Here is an 18642-nt window from a genome sequence, read left to right on the forward strand (position 1 = left end):
GGGGGTGCTAGTTACATTATTCCTCGGAAGTGGCATACCAGGTGGACAGGGTGGGGAAAGCGACATTTGGCACATTTGCCGACATTGGCCAGCGCTTTGTTAAATACATTGGAGATATTTGTAACATTGACCTAAATATTTCCCTTGGGCAGAGGAGGCCACGGGGTGACCCTAAGAATGGTGAATAACCAACAGTAGGTGAGTCCAAAACTAGAGGGTATAAACAGGAGGTGAGAGAGCAAGGATTTAAAGAGGGAGCGAAGGGGGAACATTATCCACAGAGGATGGTGCATGGACGGAACAGACTGCCTCAGGCACAAGGGAGAAACAAGAACAATTACAGCATGGAAAAGACATTTGGGCAGGTACATGGAGAGGAGAAGGTTTGAAGAGATAAGGGCCAAATGCAGGCAAATGAGACTCATTCAGTTTAGGTAACATGGGCAGCATTGAGGAGTTGGACCACAAGTTCTGTTTCGGTGCTGTATCACTCTGTATCCAGCTAAAGAGGATTAGTTTACCAAAATAAGGCATGTTATAGACACTGAAGCAAGTTACAGCGATAGGGATGGTAGTCTGGAATGCAGTACATTTCAAATATGTGGAGGGACTATCGGGCAGGGAGGAGGTTACAGGGGCAGGGACTATTTTAGGAGTTAAAAATGACTGAAGACACTGGTCCACAAGTCAGGCCACAGGTAGTGTTGCAGAGTAGTGAGTCTTAGTACAGTGTTGGAGGGAGAACACAGAACAGAAAGATCCCAGGCAGCATTCACAACCTCTCGTCGGAGGCCTACTCTCCCCTCTGTTGTACTGATGTTCGCTAAGACAGCACAGGACTGGATTGATAACTATGAACTCCCGATGCTGTCTCAGTGCAACATAAGTTAAAGTAGACGTGGTGATTGAGCATGGGGTGTGTCTATACTGTGCTCCCCATCCAGCACTGTATCTATGTCATGTCTTGTAAGTGATGTTTGGAGCCCTCTCATTGCTCTCTGCTCTGTGCACTGTGAGTGATCTTACCTCACTGCAAGATTTATTGAAGGCTCCAGATCTCCCTTCCCTTTGTCTCTCTGGCTGACTAACCATCTTCAATGAGGTGATGGATGAGACACACAACAGTTGGGAAGTCTATTGAGTCAGCAACTTCCTGAGTACCTACAGGAGACAGAGAAATAGACAGAATGGGAAATTAGACTGATGCAGTGAGGGTTACACAAGGAGAATGGAAATGAGCCCCAGAGATATCTGGAAAATCCCAAACTCCATCCCTGGACTGTGCTGTTGCGTCTCTCTGGAGTGGAGAATTCTGTTGGCTCAGGATCTGGAGTAGCTGCAAGAGTGAGAGACACTGACAGAGGCAGCAATTAGACCCACACAGTGAGGGATACCACATGGAGAGAGACTGAGTGATATCACCAGAGTGCTGGAAGGCTTCAGGATCACACAATCATGTTGGAAGAATGGGTTTAGCTTCATGTATCAGTGCTCTGGGATGAGCAACCAGTGAGCAGGTGAAGTGATGGCCTAGTAACATTATTGTTAGGGCATTTGTCCAAAACCACAGCTGATGTTCAGGGGAGGCAGGTTTGAATCCCACCATAAGATATGGTGGAATTTAAAATCAATAATTTTAAAAATAGCAATTAACAATCCATAAACAAATATGAAACCATTGCTGAAGTACAAAAATCACAATCCCTTGGATTAGATTCCCTGCAGTGTGGAAACAGGCGATTTGACCTAACCAGTCCATGCCATCCCACCAAAGAGTAACCCACTCAGACCCATCTCCCTCGACCTCATACACCTAACATTATGGGCAATTTACCATAGCCAATTCACCTGACCTGCACGTTTTTGGACTGTGGGAGAAAACGGCAGTATCCAGAGGCAATTCACGTAGACACGGGGAGAATGTGCAAACGCCACACAGTCGCCCACGACTGGAATTGAACCTGGGACGCTCGTGTTGTGAGGCAGGAGTGCTAATAACTGAGCCACTGTGCCGCCCACTTTCCTCTCGACAACGAGATCTGATCATCCTCACGTGGTCTGCACGACATACCCACAGCAAAGTGTTTGCCTCTCAATGGTCCTCTGAAATGGCCAAGCAAGCTACTCAGCTCACGGGCAGCTAGGGCTGGGCAATAAAGGCTGGTCAGCCAGAGACACCCACATCCCCTACCTGATTTATAAAAAAAATCCAATAGGATGGTCCCACTTGAACCGTGCTGGGACCAGGGTCCTGGCCAATCATATCAGTAGGTCGATGGACAGGGCTTTAAACTGACAGAGAGGATGCAGGGACAGGGTTCAGGTGAAAGGAGCTTTCAAAATCCAAAGAGAAAAGGTGAAGCATCGGAACAGTATGGGGATGTGGCTGAAGGCAATCAGAAAGGAACAGGATGGGACAGAGTTTAACTAAAACTGTACATCAGTGAATAGGTTTGTGACAGGAAATTGTGGGAAAGAGTAAATTATGTTTTTGTTTTGAATGGACGAAGTCTTATCAGTAAGGCAGATGGATTTGTGACACTGAGATAAAAGAGGTTTAGACACCAGAGAGACATGGTTACAGACTGAACAAAAAGTGGATATAAATATTCAATGGTTCACAACCTTGCGGAAACTCAGGCAAAATGGGCAACGCTATCAGTAATGGATAACAAAGGCATTACAGAGAAATCATTTGACCTCAGATCATGAAGTAGAGTCAGTCTGAATGTAAATTCTGGCTACTACTTGCTAATGACACAAGCAGCAGAACAGTTTTAGCCACCGAACAGCATTCCGTTGCTCATCACTGCATTACACAGGAACTCAGTGGAATTTTTTTAACAAACACATTGTGATAATTTTGGGAAACATCAAGATTCACAAAATGTGGGACAGTCACACTGGCAAGAGTGATATTGGAAGAGGAGTTCAGAGAATTAGTTTTCAGTGTTTCTTTGAATAACAAATTGTGCAACTGACTAGGGACATAACTATCTCAGAGCGACCATTGTGTGATGAAACTTCATGAATGAGTAATGTCACCTGGAGAGATCCTCAGGGAAATTGTGATAAAGTGCAGTTTAAAGAAATATAAAGTTTTAAAGTGAATCACAGTAAGGACAAACTACAACTAGAAACAAAAATAAACAATAACATGAGTTTGAGAGGAGAACTGAGCAAGGTAAACTGGCTAAACAGACTGAAATATGTGTCTGTCAATGAACAGTGGAAAACATTTGAAGGAGCAGTGTAAAACACTCAACAAAAGGACATTCCATTGAAACAGACAAATCCTCAGCAAGAAATCCCCATCAGTCCCTCACTCAAGTAAAAAGGATCATATTAGATTATCGGGCTTAGAGGATCACCAAAAAGTAATTAAAATCCTGAAGTGAGAGAATGTTTTAGGAGTAAGTGTTAAAGGGATTTCAAAGGGTCTGCTCGCAGGAGGAGGTCAGATGGAAGAGGGAATAATTGTCAAGGTTTTATGTCACAAAAGGAACCGGGAGAGCTGAAGGTGCTGGAGGTGGGGAGAGTGTTACAGAGAGGGGTCAGGGTCTGAACGGTGTTACAAAGCCAGTACGGATTGCTGCAGCTGGAGGGGTTTGCAGAGGAAGGGAGGGACTATGTATTTTTATTTCTTCGTTCATGGGATGAGGATGTCACTGATTGGACCAACATTCTTTGCCCCACTGCTAATTACCCAGAGTATCGCACTGAGTCAGCCATGTTGCAGTCGGTCTGGTGTCACGTGCAGGCCAGACCAGGTTAGAATGTCAGATGTTCTTCTCTAAAGGATGTAAGTGAACCAGATGAGTACTTCCTACTGGTCAACAATGCTTTTATGGTGGCCTTACCAATGTCCTGTACAACCACAACATGACATCCCAACTTCTACTCTCAATGCTCTGCCCAAAGAAGGTAACCATCCCAAACGCCTGCTTCATCAACCTGTCTACCTGTGACACCACTTACAAGGAACTGTCTACCTGCATCCCTGGGTCTCTGACTGACAACACTACCCAGGGCCCGAACATTAACCGTACAAGTCCCACCCTGGTTTGTTTCACCAAAATGGAACACCTCACATTTATCTAATTAAACTCCATCTGCTATTCTTCAGCCCAATATCCCAGTGTACTATTCGTCCTGTTGTATCATAGATAATAACTTTCTTCACTGTCCACTTTACCAATAATTTCAGTGTCACTCAAAAAACTTACCAACCACAAAACCAATATTCCCATCCAAACCATTTATCCAAATGACAAACAACAGGGGACCCACTCCATCGCTGGTCACATGTCTCCAGTCAGAAAAACAACATGTCTCCCATCACCCTCTGTCTCCTGCCATCAAGCCCAATTTTGTATCCAGTGGACTAGCTCCTCCTGAATGCCATATCCTTTTACATTGATCTGAGCTTATTACCCAGTTTACCAGACAGAACTAGAACACAGAACAGTACAGCACAAGACCCTTCGGCCATGATGCCATGCCAATCTTTTATTTGACTGTAAGATCAAACTAACTTATATACCCTTCATTTTGCTATCATCCATGTGCCTATCCAAGAGTCTGTTAAAATATCACGTTCCATCCACCCACCCTCCACTCTCTGTGTAAAGAACCTACATCTGAATTATGCCCCCTTGTACCATGTATGCCATGGGATAAAGAGGTCTCTCACTCTTCACTCTATCTTTGCCTCACACCATCTTGTTCACCTCTACCAAATCACACCTAACCCTTCTTCCAATGAGAAAAGCCTTAGCTCCCTCAACCTTTCTCCATAAGACATGCTCTCCAGTCCAGGTAGCATCCTGGTAACTCTCCTCTTTACCCTCACTAAAGCTTCCACATCCTTCCTGTAATGAAGGGATCAAATCTGAACACAATATTCTAATTGGGATTGAAACAGGGCTCTATAGAGCTGCAGCATAACCTCATGGCTTTAAAACTCAATCCCCCAGCTAATGAAAGCCAATACAACATATTCTTTCTGAACGACACTATCAGCTTAGTGGCAAATTTGATGGATCTCTGGTCATGAAATCCAAGATCCATCTGTTCCTCCACACTATTCAGTATTCTGCCTTTACCCCTGTATTCTGCATTCAAGTCTCACCTTCCAAAATGCATCACTTCACACTTTTCCTCATTTGACTTCATCTGCCACTTCACAGCCCAGCTCTACATCCTGTCAATGTCCCATTGCAACCTCCAGCGGACATCCACACTATTCACCACTCCACTAACCTTCGTGTCATTATCAAACTTACTTACCCACTCTTCCACTCACACATCCAAGTCATTCATAAAATCACAAAGAGCAGAAACGTTTTGACCTCTCCCTGCAGCAAACCACTGGTCACTGAGCTCCAGGCTGAATGATTTCCATCTGTCATCACCCTCTGTCTTCTATGGGCCAGGAATTCTCTATCCAGACAGGCAGGTTTCCCTGTATCCCATGCTCTGTACTTTCTCAATGAGCCATAAATGTGTTTTGTCACATTCTCAAAGGATTCAATAAGATTTGTGAGGCATGACCTGTCCCTTACAAAGCCACGATGACCTTCTCGAATCAAACTATGGTTTTCCAAGGAATCATAAATCTTGTGTCTCAGAGTCCTCTCCAATAGTCTGCACATCACAGACAGAAGACTGACAGGTCTGTGATTCCCAGGATTATCTCTATTCCCTTTCTTGAACAACGCATGGCTGATTCACCTAACCTGCACATCTTTGGGCTGTGGGTGGAAACCGGAGCACCTGTCGGAAACCCACACAGACATGGGGAGAATGTGCAAACTCCACGCAGACATTTGCCTGGGGCTGGAATTGAAATCGCGTCCCTAGTGCTATGAGGCAGCAGTGCTAACCACTGAGCCACCGTGCTGCCCCATGTAACTCTCTAGAGCCCTGCTTCTGATCCTTGGTTCCTCAAACTTAAGTTAGCTTCCTTCTTCCTCTTGACTAGATTTCTAAATCCCTTGGAACCTTGTCAAATGCTTTCCTGAAGTTCATGTAGTCAACGCTGAGTGCTCTGCCTTCATCTATCTCTTGGTCAACTCCTCGAAGAATCAATCCGGTTTGTGAAACACAGTTTCCCACTCACAAAGCCATGCTGGCTATCTCTAATCAGCCCTTGCCTTTCCAAATATATGTAGCTCCTTTCGCTCAGAATCTCCGCCAACAACTTCCCCATCACTGGGCTCACGGGGCTGTAATTTCCTAGCTTTTCCCTGCAGACCTTAAGTGATGGAATAGCATTAGCCACCCTCCAGTCTTCCAGTAACTCATTGTGTTTGTTGATAATAGAAGTATCTCTGTTAGGGACATTGCAGACTCTTCCCGAGCTTCCCATAATATTCAAGGATAGACCGAACGAGCTGCTAAGGATTGATCTACCTTTATTTGTTTTAAGATTCCAGCACTTTCTCTTCTCTGTTGAGGATTATTTCCAAGACATCACTATTTATTTCCCCAAGTTCCCGAGCTTCCATGTCTTTCTCCACAGTAAATTCTGACAACACTATTTTGTCTAATATCTCACCCACCTCCTGACAGTTAAGGTGCCCTATTCTCTACCAAGTTACTCTTTAGCCCTTAGTGAAACTTGTGTAAAGGTTTCTGAAAATTCAAATAAACCGTATCCTCGGTACAACCACTCCTACACCCGTATCTATTCTGCCATTTATATTCTCATCAATAAAAAGAAAATCCAACAGGCTCAAAAACACATTTTCTTTTTATTAAAAACGTTTCTAAGGGTCCAGTTGTTGTTCATTGACATATCCTTTCAAACATATTTCAGCTCCCGACCTACTATCAGGCTAACTCTGTTTGGTTTCAGACTGGCAGCAGAAAGGGTTATGGGAGTTTGTGTTTATCAATCTGAAAAAAGGTGGCTCACAGGGTCAGCAGGTAATAGGGGTTTTGGAAATAGGGAGGGTCATAGGGACTGAAGGACATTATGGAGATAGGGAGTGATGTGGGGACTGTATGAGATTATGGACACAGAGAGTGCAGTGGTGACTGAAGAACATTATGGAGATAGGGAGTGATGTGGGGCCTGAAAGGGGCCAAAGGGATCTGCAGGGCTGTTGGGCCTAAAGGAGGTTGTACAGATCAGGAGGATCATGGGGATTGAAGGAGGTTACTCTGAACGGGAGGGTCGTTGGGTCTGGATGAGATTATGGAGATAGGGAGGGTCGTGGGGCATTTTGGAGGTTATGGAGTTAGGGAGGTTTGTGGGGAATGATTCAGGTTATATAGATAGGAAGAGTCGTGGGGACTGAAGGAGTTTATGGAGATAGGGAGGGCTGTGGGGACTGAAGGAGGTTATATAGAGAGTAAGTTTATAGAGAAGCACAGGAAAGAAGAGCAGGTATCGGCCATTTGACCACAGAGTCGGTCCCACCATTCAATATGATCACATCTGATCATTTAACCCAGTACAGTATTCCTGCTTTCACACCTTACTCTGATATTATAGTGACTACTGGCATTTAGTGATACAGCGGGCTGTAGTAACTGGGATGGGGGTGTGTGTGTGGGGGCGGGGTGTCTTACAGAGATAGGGAGGGTTGTGGAAGCTGGGGCAGGTGACAGATACAGGGTGGGTTTTAGGAATGGGAGGACTTTACAGGGATTTGGAGGAATGCAGTGATGGGACGTGATAACAATCACAGGGAGGTTTTTGGGAGCTCGATCTGAGACGGGTAGAGCTGAGAACAGAAGTGAGTCAAACAGGGACAAGGTAGGATTAATAAATAAAGCTGCATTTATTTCAATGCAAGGGGCCTAACAGGGAAGGCAGATTAACTCAGGGCATGGTTAGGAACATGGGACTGGGATCTCATAGCAATTACAGAAACATGGCTCAGGGATGGGCAGGACTGGCAGCTTAATGTTCCAGGATACAAATGCTACAGGAAGGATAGAAAGGGAGGCAAGAGAGAAGGGGAGTGGCATTTTTGATAAGGGATAGCATTACAGCTGTGCCGAGGGAGGATATTCCCGGAAATACATCCAGGGAAGTTATTTGGGTGGAACTGAGAAATAAGAAAGGGATGATCACCTTACTAGGATTGTATTACAGACCAGTAAGGCAGCCTTCGTGTGGAGCCGCAGAAAATGGGGGAGATACTAAATGAATATTTTGCATCAGTATTTACTGTGGAAAAGCATATGTAAGATATAGACTGTAGGGAAATAGATGCTGACATCTTGCAAAACGTCCAGATTACAGAGGAGGAAGTGCTGGATGTCTTGAAACGGTTAAAGGTGAATAAATCCCCAGGACATGATCAGGTGTACCCTAGAACTCTGTGGGAAGCTAGAGAAGTGATTGCTGGGCCTCTTGCTGAGATATTTGTATCATCGATAGTCACAGGTGAGATGCTGAAGACTGGAGCTTGGCAAACGTGTTGCCACTGTTTAAGAAGGGTGGTAAGGACAAGCCAGGGAACTATGACCGGTGAGCCTGACCTCGGCGGTGGGCAAGTTGTTGGAGGGAATCCTGAGGGACAAAATGCACATGTATTTGGAAAGGCAAGGACTGATTAGGAATAGTCGACATGGATTTGTGCGTGGGAAAACATGTCTCACAAACTTGATTGAATTTTTTTGAAGAAGTAACAAAGAAGATTGAGGAGGGCAGTGTGATAGATGTGATCTATATGGACTTCAGTGAGGCATTCAACAAGGTTGCCCATGGGACACTGATTAGCAAGATTAGATCTCATGGAATACAGGGAGAACTAGCCATTTGGATACAGAACTGGCTAAAAGGTAGAAGACAGAGGGTGGTGGTGGAGGGTTGTTTTTCAGTCTGGAGGCCTGTGACCAATGGAATGCCACAAGGATCGGTGCTGGGCCCTCTACGTTTTGCCATTTACATAAATGATTTGGATGTGAGCATAAGAGGTAAAGTTAGTAAGTTTACAGATGACACGAAAATTGGAGGTGTAGTGGACAGCGAAGATGGTTACAACAGGATCTGGACCAGATGGGCCAATGGGCTAACTGGCAGATGGAGTTTAATTCAGATCAATGCGATGTGCTGCATTTTAGGTTAGCAAATCTTAGCAGGACTTATACACGTAATGGTAAGGTCTTAGGGAGTGTTGCAGACCAACGAGACCTTGGAGTGCAAGTTCATAGCTCCTTGAAAGTAGAGTCGCAGGTAGATAGGATAGTGAAGGCGGCATTTGGTATGCTTTCCTTAATTGGTCAGCGTATTGAGTACAGGAGTTGTGAGGTCCTGTTGCGGCTGTACAGGACATTGGTTTGGCCACTGTTTGAATATTCTGTGCAATTCCGGTCTCCTTCCTATTGGAAGAATTGTTGTGAAAATTGAAAGGGTTCAGAAAAGCTTTACAAGGATGTTGCCAGGATTGGAGGATTTGAGCAATAGGGAGAGGCTGAACAGGCTGGGGCGGTTTTCCCTGGAGCTTCGGAGGCTGAGGGGTGACCTTACAGAGGTTTACAAAATTATGAGGGGCATGGATAGGATAAATAGACAAAGTATTTTCCCTGGGGTCAGGGAGTCCAGAACTAGAGGGCATAGGTTTAGGGTGAGAGGGGAAAGATAAAAAAGAGACCTAAGGAGCAACTTTTTCACGCAGAGGGTGGTACATGTATGGAACGAGCTGCTAAAGGTTTGGTGGAGGATGGTACAATTGCAACATTTAAGAGGCATTTGGATGGGTATATGAATGGGAAGGGTTTGGAGGAATATGGGCCGGGTGCTGGCAGGTGGGACTAGATTGGGTTGGGATATCTGGTTGGCATGGACGGGTTGGACCGAAGGGTCTGTTTCCGTGCTGTACATCGCTATGACTCTATCACTCATAGAGGTTATAGAAATAAACTGTGTGGTCACGTCTGGAGGAGATTAAAGGTATAAAGGTTTGAAGTTACTGAAGGAAATTACATCAATGGGGACCAGCAGAGTTTACAGAGACTGAGTGTGTTTTAGAGACAGGAAGAGTTCATAGTCATCATTAGAAATGCAGAAACTAATTGATGAGAGAAGCAGGGTCACTCTGCTTTGTGCCCAGAGACAAGGAGGAGTCTAACAGCTGGAGGAGGTTACTAAGGTACAGAGCTTTTTTGTTTCGTGACGGATAGGTTACAGAGATCATGAAGGTTGTAGGAGTTCAAAAAAGACACAAAGACAGGGAGGTTTTTCAGGTCTGGAAAGGACTACACTGACCAGGATGGGTTAAGGAACTGAAGGGTTGTTTTCCTTCAGTTAAGGAGAGATGTGACAGAACCCGAGATGACAGGCAAAGGTAGAAACTTGGAGAGTTTTACTGATATGAGGAGCTTACAGGGATAAGCAGGATTGTAGGGGCTGATAGAGATGGGGAAGTGGTGTCTATGAAACAGACAGTGGAGAAACTGACAGACATTGGGAGGGTTCTGTTGAACAATGAATTTACAGACAAGATGGTGATAATGAAGCCTGAGAATTTTCTCATGTTCCTTGCCCAGCATTGTTCCTACATCATACCCTCAGGATCTGAATTAAAGTCCACTAACTCCTCCCTGTGCTGTTTACTGTGAGTGATCTTACCGGCTGCAGGATTTACTGAAGGCTCCAGATCTCACTCTCCATCGCTCTCTGGCTGACCAACTGTCTTCAATGTGGTGATGGACGATTCAGGAATTGGGAATTCTGCTGGGTCAGGGACATCAGGAAGACCTACAGAAGACAGAGAAGTAGACAGAATGGGAAATTAGACTAATGCAATGAAGGTTACACATGGAGAATGGCACTGAGTCCCACAGAGATCTGGAAATTCCCAGTCTCCATCCATGGCCTGTGCAGTTGCTTCCCTCTGGAGTGGAGAATGCTGTTGGCTCAGGATCTGGAGTAACTGCAAGAGTGAGAGACACTGACAGAGGCAGCATTTAGACCCACACAGTGAGGGATACCACATGGAGAGAGACTGAGTGATATCACCAGAGTGCAGGAATGGATCAGGATCACACAATGGTATCATCAGAAGTGGTTCTGACCAGTGAGCACTGCTACCAGTACTCAGGGGGGACTGAGCTATTTTATTGGGATAGGCTCCTCTGGTACCAGGATTATGCAGTGTGCTATAAACGGACACAGATGAGGAGGGGGACAGGTCTGAGGTGAATGGAAATTCCCAAGTCCAAACAGAAAGGTTGAAATATTGGAACACCATGGAGATGTGGATGAAGACCAACAGAAAGAAACAGTAAGGGACTGAGTTTTATTTAGATATGACATTGTCAAACAGATTTGTGACAGGGAAATTATTGGTTAAAATAAAGTAAATGCCATTCCCGCCCCTCACAATTCCTCATACACCACAAGTGACATCACTTCCGCCCCTCACATCATCGCTGATGTCACACACTCAGTGACTTCCACCCCCCACCAACGCCACTCACCTGCATTCTGCTGACACCACCCTCAGGTCCCACCATCACTATCCCTGCCCCCAGAACCCTGAGGGGAACACTACCCCTGCTCATGACTCCATCCCCATTCCCCCTAACACCACACCCACTCCAGTTACAGGCTCCGTCACCTCCCCCAGCTCCACACCTACGCTTGGTCCCAGCTCCCAGTCCTGCCGAGTTTTCACCATCCCCCTGACCTCCCCCTCACTGAGGACGAATGATCAGTCCTCAGCAAAGGCCTCACCTTTATCCCCCTCCGTCCACACATCAATTAATTTAATACACGCCATGACGTCAAACACTTCTTCCACCACCTCCGCCTCAGAGCTTACTTTTACAATGAAGACTCCCGCCTATTTCCTGAGGACCCCTTTGCCGGCCTCCAATACACTCCATCCACCTGGATACCCCGCGCTGGCCTATTACCTGCCTTCGATTTCTTCATTTCCAACTTCGACCGAGACATTACCCACCCCAACCTATCTCCCCCCTCCCCCACTCCAACCTCGCACCCTCACAACGTGCAGCCCTCCACTTCCTCTGCTCCAATACCGACCTCACCATCAAACCAGCAGATAAAGGGGGTGCAGTGGGAGTCTGGTGCACTGACCTCTACACCGCTGAAGCCATGATGCCAACTCAAAGACACCTCCTCCTACCACACCCTCTACCATGACCCACCTCCAATCACCAAACCATCATCTCCCAGACCATACAGAACCTCATCACCTCAGGAGGAGATCTCCCACCCACAGCTTCCAACCTCATTGTCGGGGATCCCCCACTGCCCAGTTCTACCTCCTTCCCAAGATCCACAAGCCTGACCACCCTGGCCGACCCATTGTCTCAGCATGCTCCTACCCCACCGAACTCATGTCTGCCTACCTCGACATTGTCCTATCCCCCCCTAGTCCAGGAACTACCCACATTCATTTGAGACACCACTCACACCCTCCAGTCCTCCAAGACATCCGTTTCCCTGGCCCCCAACGCTTCATCTTCACAATGGATATCCAATCCCTCTACACCTCCATCAACCATGACCAGGACCTCCAAGCCCTCCGTTTCTTCATCTCCCGATGTCCACAACAGTACCCTTCCACCGACACTCTCATTCGTTTGGCTGAACTTGTCTTCACCCTTAACAATTTCTCCTTCAAATCCTCCCACTTCCTCCAGACCAAAGGGGTAGCCATGGGCACACGTATGGGCCCCAGCTCTGCCTGTCTCTTTGTTGACTATGTAGAACAGTCCATCTTCCGTAATTACACCGGCACCACTCCCCACGTCTTCCTCCACAACATTGATGACTGCATTGGCACCACCTCGTGCTCCCTCGAGGAGTTTGAGCAATTCATCAACTTCACCAACATATTCCACCCTGACCTTAAATTTACCTGGACCATCTCAGATACCTCCCTCCCCTTTCTGGACCTCTCCATCCCCATTAATGTCAACTGACTTGACACCGACATTTTTAATAAACCTACCAACTCCCACAGCTACCTAGATTACACATCTTCCCACCCTACCGCCTGCAAAATTCCCAACCCCTATTCCCAATTCCTCCGCCTCTGCCATACCTGCTCCCAGGAGGGCCAGTTCCACCACAGAACACACCAGTGAGCCTCCTTCTTTAGAGATCGGAATTTCCCTTCCCACGTGGTTAAAGATGCCCTCTAACACATCTCATCCACGTCCCGTACCTACGCCCTCAGACCCCACCCCTCCAACCGTAACAAGGACAGAACCCTCCTGGTGCTCACCTTCCACCCTACCAACCTTCGCATAAACCAAATTATCCGCCAGCATTTCCACCACCTCCAAACGGACCCCACCACCACCCTCCCCACCCCTCTCCACTTTCCGCAAAGACCATTCCCTCTGTGACTACCTGGTCAGTTCCACGCTCCCCAAAAGCCCACCCTCCCTTCCTGGCACCTTCTCCTGCCACTGCAGGAATTGCAAAACCTGCGCCCACACCTCCCCCCTCACCACCATCCAAGGCCCCAAAGGAGCCTTCCACATCCAAAGTTTTACCTGCACATCCACCAATATCATTTATTGTATCCGTTGCTCCCGACGTGGTCTCCTCTACATTGGGGAGACCGGACACCTCCGAGCAGAGCACTTTAGGGAACATCTCTGGTACACCCACACCAATCAACCCCACCGCCCTGTGACCCAACATTTCAACTCCCCCTCCCTCTCTGCCGAGGACATGCAGGTCCTGGGCTTCCTCCACCGCCACTTCCTCACCACCCGACGCCTGGAGGAAGAATGCCTCACCTTCCGCCTCGGAACACTTCAGCCCCAGGACATCAATGTGGACTTCACCAGTTTCCTCATTTCCCCTTCCCCCATCTCACCCCACCTCCAGCCTTCCAGCTCAGCCCCGCCCTCATGACCTGTCCTAATGGACTATCTCCCTTCCCATCTATCCATTCCACCCTCGTCTCTGACCTATCACCCCCATCCCCACCCCCATTCACCCATTGTACTCTTTGCTACCTTCCCCCATCCTCCTCTCTGACCTATCACCTTCTTCTCCACCCCATTCACCTATTGTACTCTATGCTACTTTCTCCCCATCCCCACCCCCCTCTCATTTATCTCCCCACTTTGCAGGCTCCCCGCCTCCGTTCCTGATGAAGGGCTTTTGCCTGAAACGTCGATTTTCCTGCTGCCTGACCTGCCGTGCTTTTCCAGCACCACTCTAATCTAGACTCTGGTTTCCAGCATCTGTAGTCCTTGTTTTTACCTTATTGGAGGAGGAGACTACCGAGATAAGGCATGTTGTAGACACTGAACCAAGTTACAGGGATAGGGATGGTAGTCTGGAATGCAGTACATTTCAAATATGTGGAGGGACTATCGGGAAGGGAGGAGGTTACAGCGATAGGATCGGTTATAGGAATTAAAAATTATTGAAGACACTGGACCACAAGACATGTCATAGATACAGTGTTGCAGAGTAGTGAGTTTTAATATAACAGAACTTACATTGGGATGGTGATTGAGCCTGGGGTGTGTGTATACTGTGCTCCCGTCCAGCACTGTATCTATGTCATGTTGTGTTAACAGATGTTTGGAGCCCTCTCATTGTTCTTTGCTCTGTGCACTGTGGGTGACCTTACTTCACTACAGGATTTATTGAAGGCTCCAGATCTCCTTTCCCTTTGTCTCTCTCTGGCAGACCAACTGCATTCAATGAGGTGATGGACGATCCACCCAGCAGCTGGGAAGGCTATTGAGTCAGGACTTTCCTGAATACCTACAGGAGACAGAGAAATAGACAGAATGGGAAATTAAACAGATGCAGTGAGGGTTACACATGGAGAATATCACTGAGTTCCACAGAGATCTGGAAAATGGAGCGATATTAAGTAATAGTCCCAGATTGCTGGAAGATGTCAGGATCACACAATTGTGTGGGAAGAATGGGTTTAGCTTCATGATGCCCTGGTATCAGTGAGCAGGTGAAGTAATGGCCTAGTGGTATTATTGCGAGGGAATGTATCCAAAACCTCAGCAAATGTTCAGGGGAGGCAGGATTGAATCCCGCCATCTGAAAAGGAGACATTTGAAATCAATAATTTTAAAAATAAAAAATCCACAAATAAGTATGAAACCATTACTGATGTACAACAAATCCAAACACTTGTCCTTTAGAGAAGGACATCTGCCCAGCCTCACATGGTCTGCACGACATCCCCACAGCAAAGGGTTTGCCTCTCAATTACCCTCTGAAATGGCCGAGCAAGTTACTCAGTTCAAGGGCTTCTGGGACAGGGCAAGAAAGGCTGGTCAGTCAGAGACTCACACATCCCATACCTGATTTTTTAAAAAATCTATTAGGATGGTCCCCCTGGAACTGTGTTGGGACCAGTGTCCTGGCTAATCATGTCGGTAGGTTTATGGACAGGGCATTAAACTGACAGAGAGGATGCAGGTGAAAGGAGCTTTCCAAATCCACAGAAGAAAGGTGAAGTATGGGAGCAGCATGGGAATGTGACTGAAGACAAGCAGAAAGGAACAGAATGGGACAGAGTTTAACTAAAATTGTAGATCAGCAAATAGATTTGTGACAGAAAATTGTGGAAGAGAGTATATTATGTGTTTTTTTTTAAAATGGACAACGTTGCTGCAATAAGGTCGATGGATTTGTGACATAGAGATAAAAGAGATTTGGACACCAGGGAGACATGGATACAGGGTGAACAAAAATATTCAGTGGTTCGTAATCTTGTGCAAACTCAGGCAAAATGGGCAATGCTAACAATAATGTATAACAAAGGCATTACAGAGAAAGCACTTGTCCTCAGATCATGAAGTAGAGTCAGTCTGAATGTAAATTCTGGCTACTCCTTGCCAAGGACACAAGCAGCAGAACAGTTTTAGCCACCGAACAGCATTCCATTGTTCAGCACTGCATTAAACTGGAACTCATTGGAATTTTTTAACAAAGGCATTGTGATAATTTCGGAAAACTTCAATATTTGTATAATCTGGGACAAACATACGGTCAACATTGATATTGGAAGAGGAGTTCGGTTAATTTTTTTTCAGTGTTTCTTTGAAAAACACATTGTCCCTTAACAGTTGCACATCACTATCGCAGAGCGACCGTGTAATGAAACTTAGTGAATGAGTAATGTCACCTGCAGAGATCCTTCGGGAAATTGTGATAAAGTGCAGTTTAAATAAATATAAAGTTTTAAAGTGAATCACAGAAAGGACAAGCTACAACTAGAAACAAAAATAGACAATTACATGAGTTTGACAGGAGAACTGACCAAGGTAAACAGGCTAAACAGACTGAAATATGTGTCTGTAAATGAACAGTGGAAAATATTTGAAGGGACAATGCAAAATACTCAACAAAAGGACATTCAATTGAAACAGTAAAAACCTCAGCAAGAAATTCCCACTGATCCCTCACTCAGGACAAAACAAATCATACTAGATTATGAGGCTGAGAAGATCACCAAAAAGTACTTAAAATCCTGAAGTGAGAGAGTAAAATGTTAACGGATTGCAATGGGTCTGCTCGCAGGAGGGGGGCTGTGGGAAGGGGAGCCAGGGTCAGGGTTCATTGACACGATAGGAACAGGGAGAGGTGAAGGTGCTGGAGGTGGTGAGAGTGTTACAGAGAGTAGTCAGGGTGCTACAACACCAGGATGGATTGCTGCAGCTGGAAGGGTTTGCAGAGGTAGGGAGGGACATAGGTATTTTTATATATTCATTCATGGGATGTGGGTGTTACTGCCTGGAACAACGTTCTTTGACCCCTCTGCTAATTACTGAGAGGGTAGCTCAGAGTCAGCCATATTGCAGTGGGTCTGGAGTCACATGTCGGCCAGACCAGGTTAGAATATTTGATGTCCTTCCCTAAAGGAAGTTAGTGAACTAGATGAGTTCTTCCTCCTGATCAACAATGTTTTATTGGTGGCCACAACATGACATCCTAACTCTTACTGTTAATGCCAATGAAGGTAACCATCCCAAACACCTGCTTCACCAGCCTGTCTACCTGTGACACCACATTCAAAAGAACTGTCTACCTGGGTCACTGGGTCTCTGACTGAAAACCCTACCCAGGGCCCGAACATTAACTGTACAAGTCCCACCCTGGTTTGTTTCACCAAAATGGAACACCTCATCTTTATCTAAGTAAACTCAATCTGCTATTCTTCAGCCCACTATCCCAGTAGAACTGTTCATCCCGTTAGATCATAGATAACCTTCTCCACTGTCCACTTTCCCACCAATTTCAGTGTCACACAATACAATTACTTACCAGGAAACCAATACTCCCATCCAAACCATTTATCCAAATGACAAACAACAGTGGACCCACTCCACCGCTGGTCACATGCCTCCAGTCAGAAAAACAACATGTCTCCCACCACCCTCTGTCTACAACCATCAAGCCCAATTTTTGTATCCAGTTCACTAACTCCTCCTGAATGCCATATCCTTTTTTACACTGATCTGAGCTTATTACCCAGTTTACCAGACAGAACACAGAACGCAGAACAGTTCAGCACAAGACCCTTCGGCCATGATTTCATGCAAACCTTTTATCCAACTGTAAGATCAAAATAAACCTCATACCCTTCATTTTACTATTATCCATGTATCTGTCCAAGAGTCTATTAAATGTCCCGAATGTGTCTAATTTTACTACCACCATTGGCAGTGCATTCCAACCACCTACCATTCTCTCTCCTCTTATCCATCCTCCATTCACCATAAAATTACACCCCCTTGTAATAGCCATTTATGCCATAGGAGGAAACGTCTCTGACTATTCACTCACTCTGTGCCTCTTATCATCTTGTTCACCTCCACAAACTCGCCCCGCCCCCTTCTTCAGTCCAATGAAAAAAGCCTTAGCTCCCTCAACCTTTCTCCGTAAGAACTGCCCTCCATTACAGGCAGCATCTTGGTAAATCTCCTGTGTACGCTCTCTAAAACATGCACAGCCTTCCTGTAAACAGGGGACCAGAACTGAACACAATATTCCAAGTGTGGTCTCACCAGAACGCTATAAAGATGCAGTAAAACCTCACGGCTCTTACAGTCAATCCCCTTCTAAGGAGAGCCAACACAACATATGCCTTTTTAACAACCCTACCAACGTGCGTGGCGATTTTGAGGGATCTATGGACACGGACACCATGATCTCTCTGTTCCTCCACACTGCCAAGTATTCTGCCTTTCACCCTGTATTCTGTATTCAAATTCAACCTTCCAGAATGAATCACTTCACATTTTTCCGGATTGGACACTATCTGCCACTGCCAGCCCAGCTGTCAATGTCCCATTACAACCTACAACAGCCCTCCACATTCCCCACCACTCCACCAACCTTCAGGTGATTGGCAAACTTACTAACCCACTCTCCAACATCCACATCCAAGTCATTTACAAAAATCCCAAAGAGCAGAGTCCCAGAGCTGATTGTTACAGAACCCCACTGGTCACTGAGCTGCAGGCTCAATACTGTCCATCTGCTGCCACCCTCTGTCTTCTCTAGGCCATCCAATCCTGTATCCAGACAGACAGACTTCCCTGTATCCCAATTTTCCTTCTTTTCTGAATGAGCCATCAACATATTCTGCCATATCCTCAAAGAATTCAATAAGGTTTGTGAGGCATGACCTGCCCCACACAAACCCATACTGA

General features: G+C 46.1%; 1 long non-coding RNA gene across 2 annotated transcripts in view; it reads right to left on the minus strand.

Annotated features, from left to right (window-relative positions):
* Positions 1–1032: 1032 nt before the first annotated feature.
* LOC140492413 (uncharacterized) overlaps positions 1033–18642 on the minus strand; it is a 71910-nt gene continuing 54300 nt past the window's right edge. The window contains exons 1-3 of one of the 2 annotated variants that reach the window (XR_011963570.1): positions 14589–14732; positions 10589–10717; positions 1033–1161 (exon numbers count right to left, since the gene is read on the minus strand). This is a non-coding gene — a long non-coding RNA (uncharacterized lncRNA). Of the gene's footprint in view, positions 1162–10588; positions 10718–14588; positions 14733–18642 lie in introns of those variants that run through there. The other variant, XR_011963572.1, reaches the window with a different exon arrangement.

This window comes from Chiloscyllium punctatum, chromosome 21, assembly GCF_047496795.1.
Source record: "Chiloscyllium punctatum isolate Juve2018m chromosome 21, sChiPun1.3, whole genome shotgun sequence".
In the NCBI taxonomy this organism is placed as follows: domain Eukaryota; kingdom Metazoa; phylum Chordata; class Chondrichthyes; order Orectolobiformes; family Hemiscylliidae; genus Chiloscyllium; species Chiloscyllium punctatum.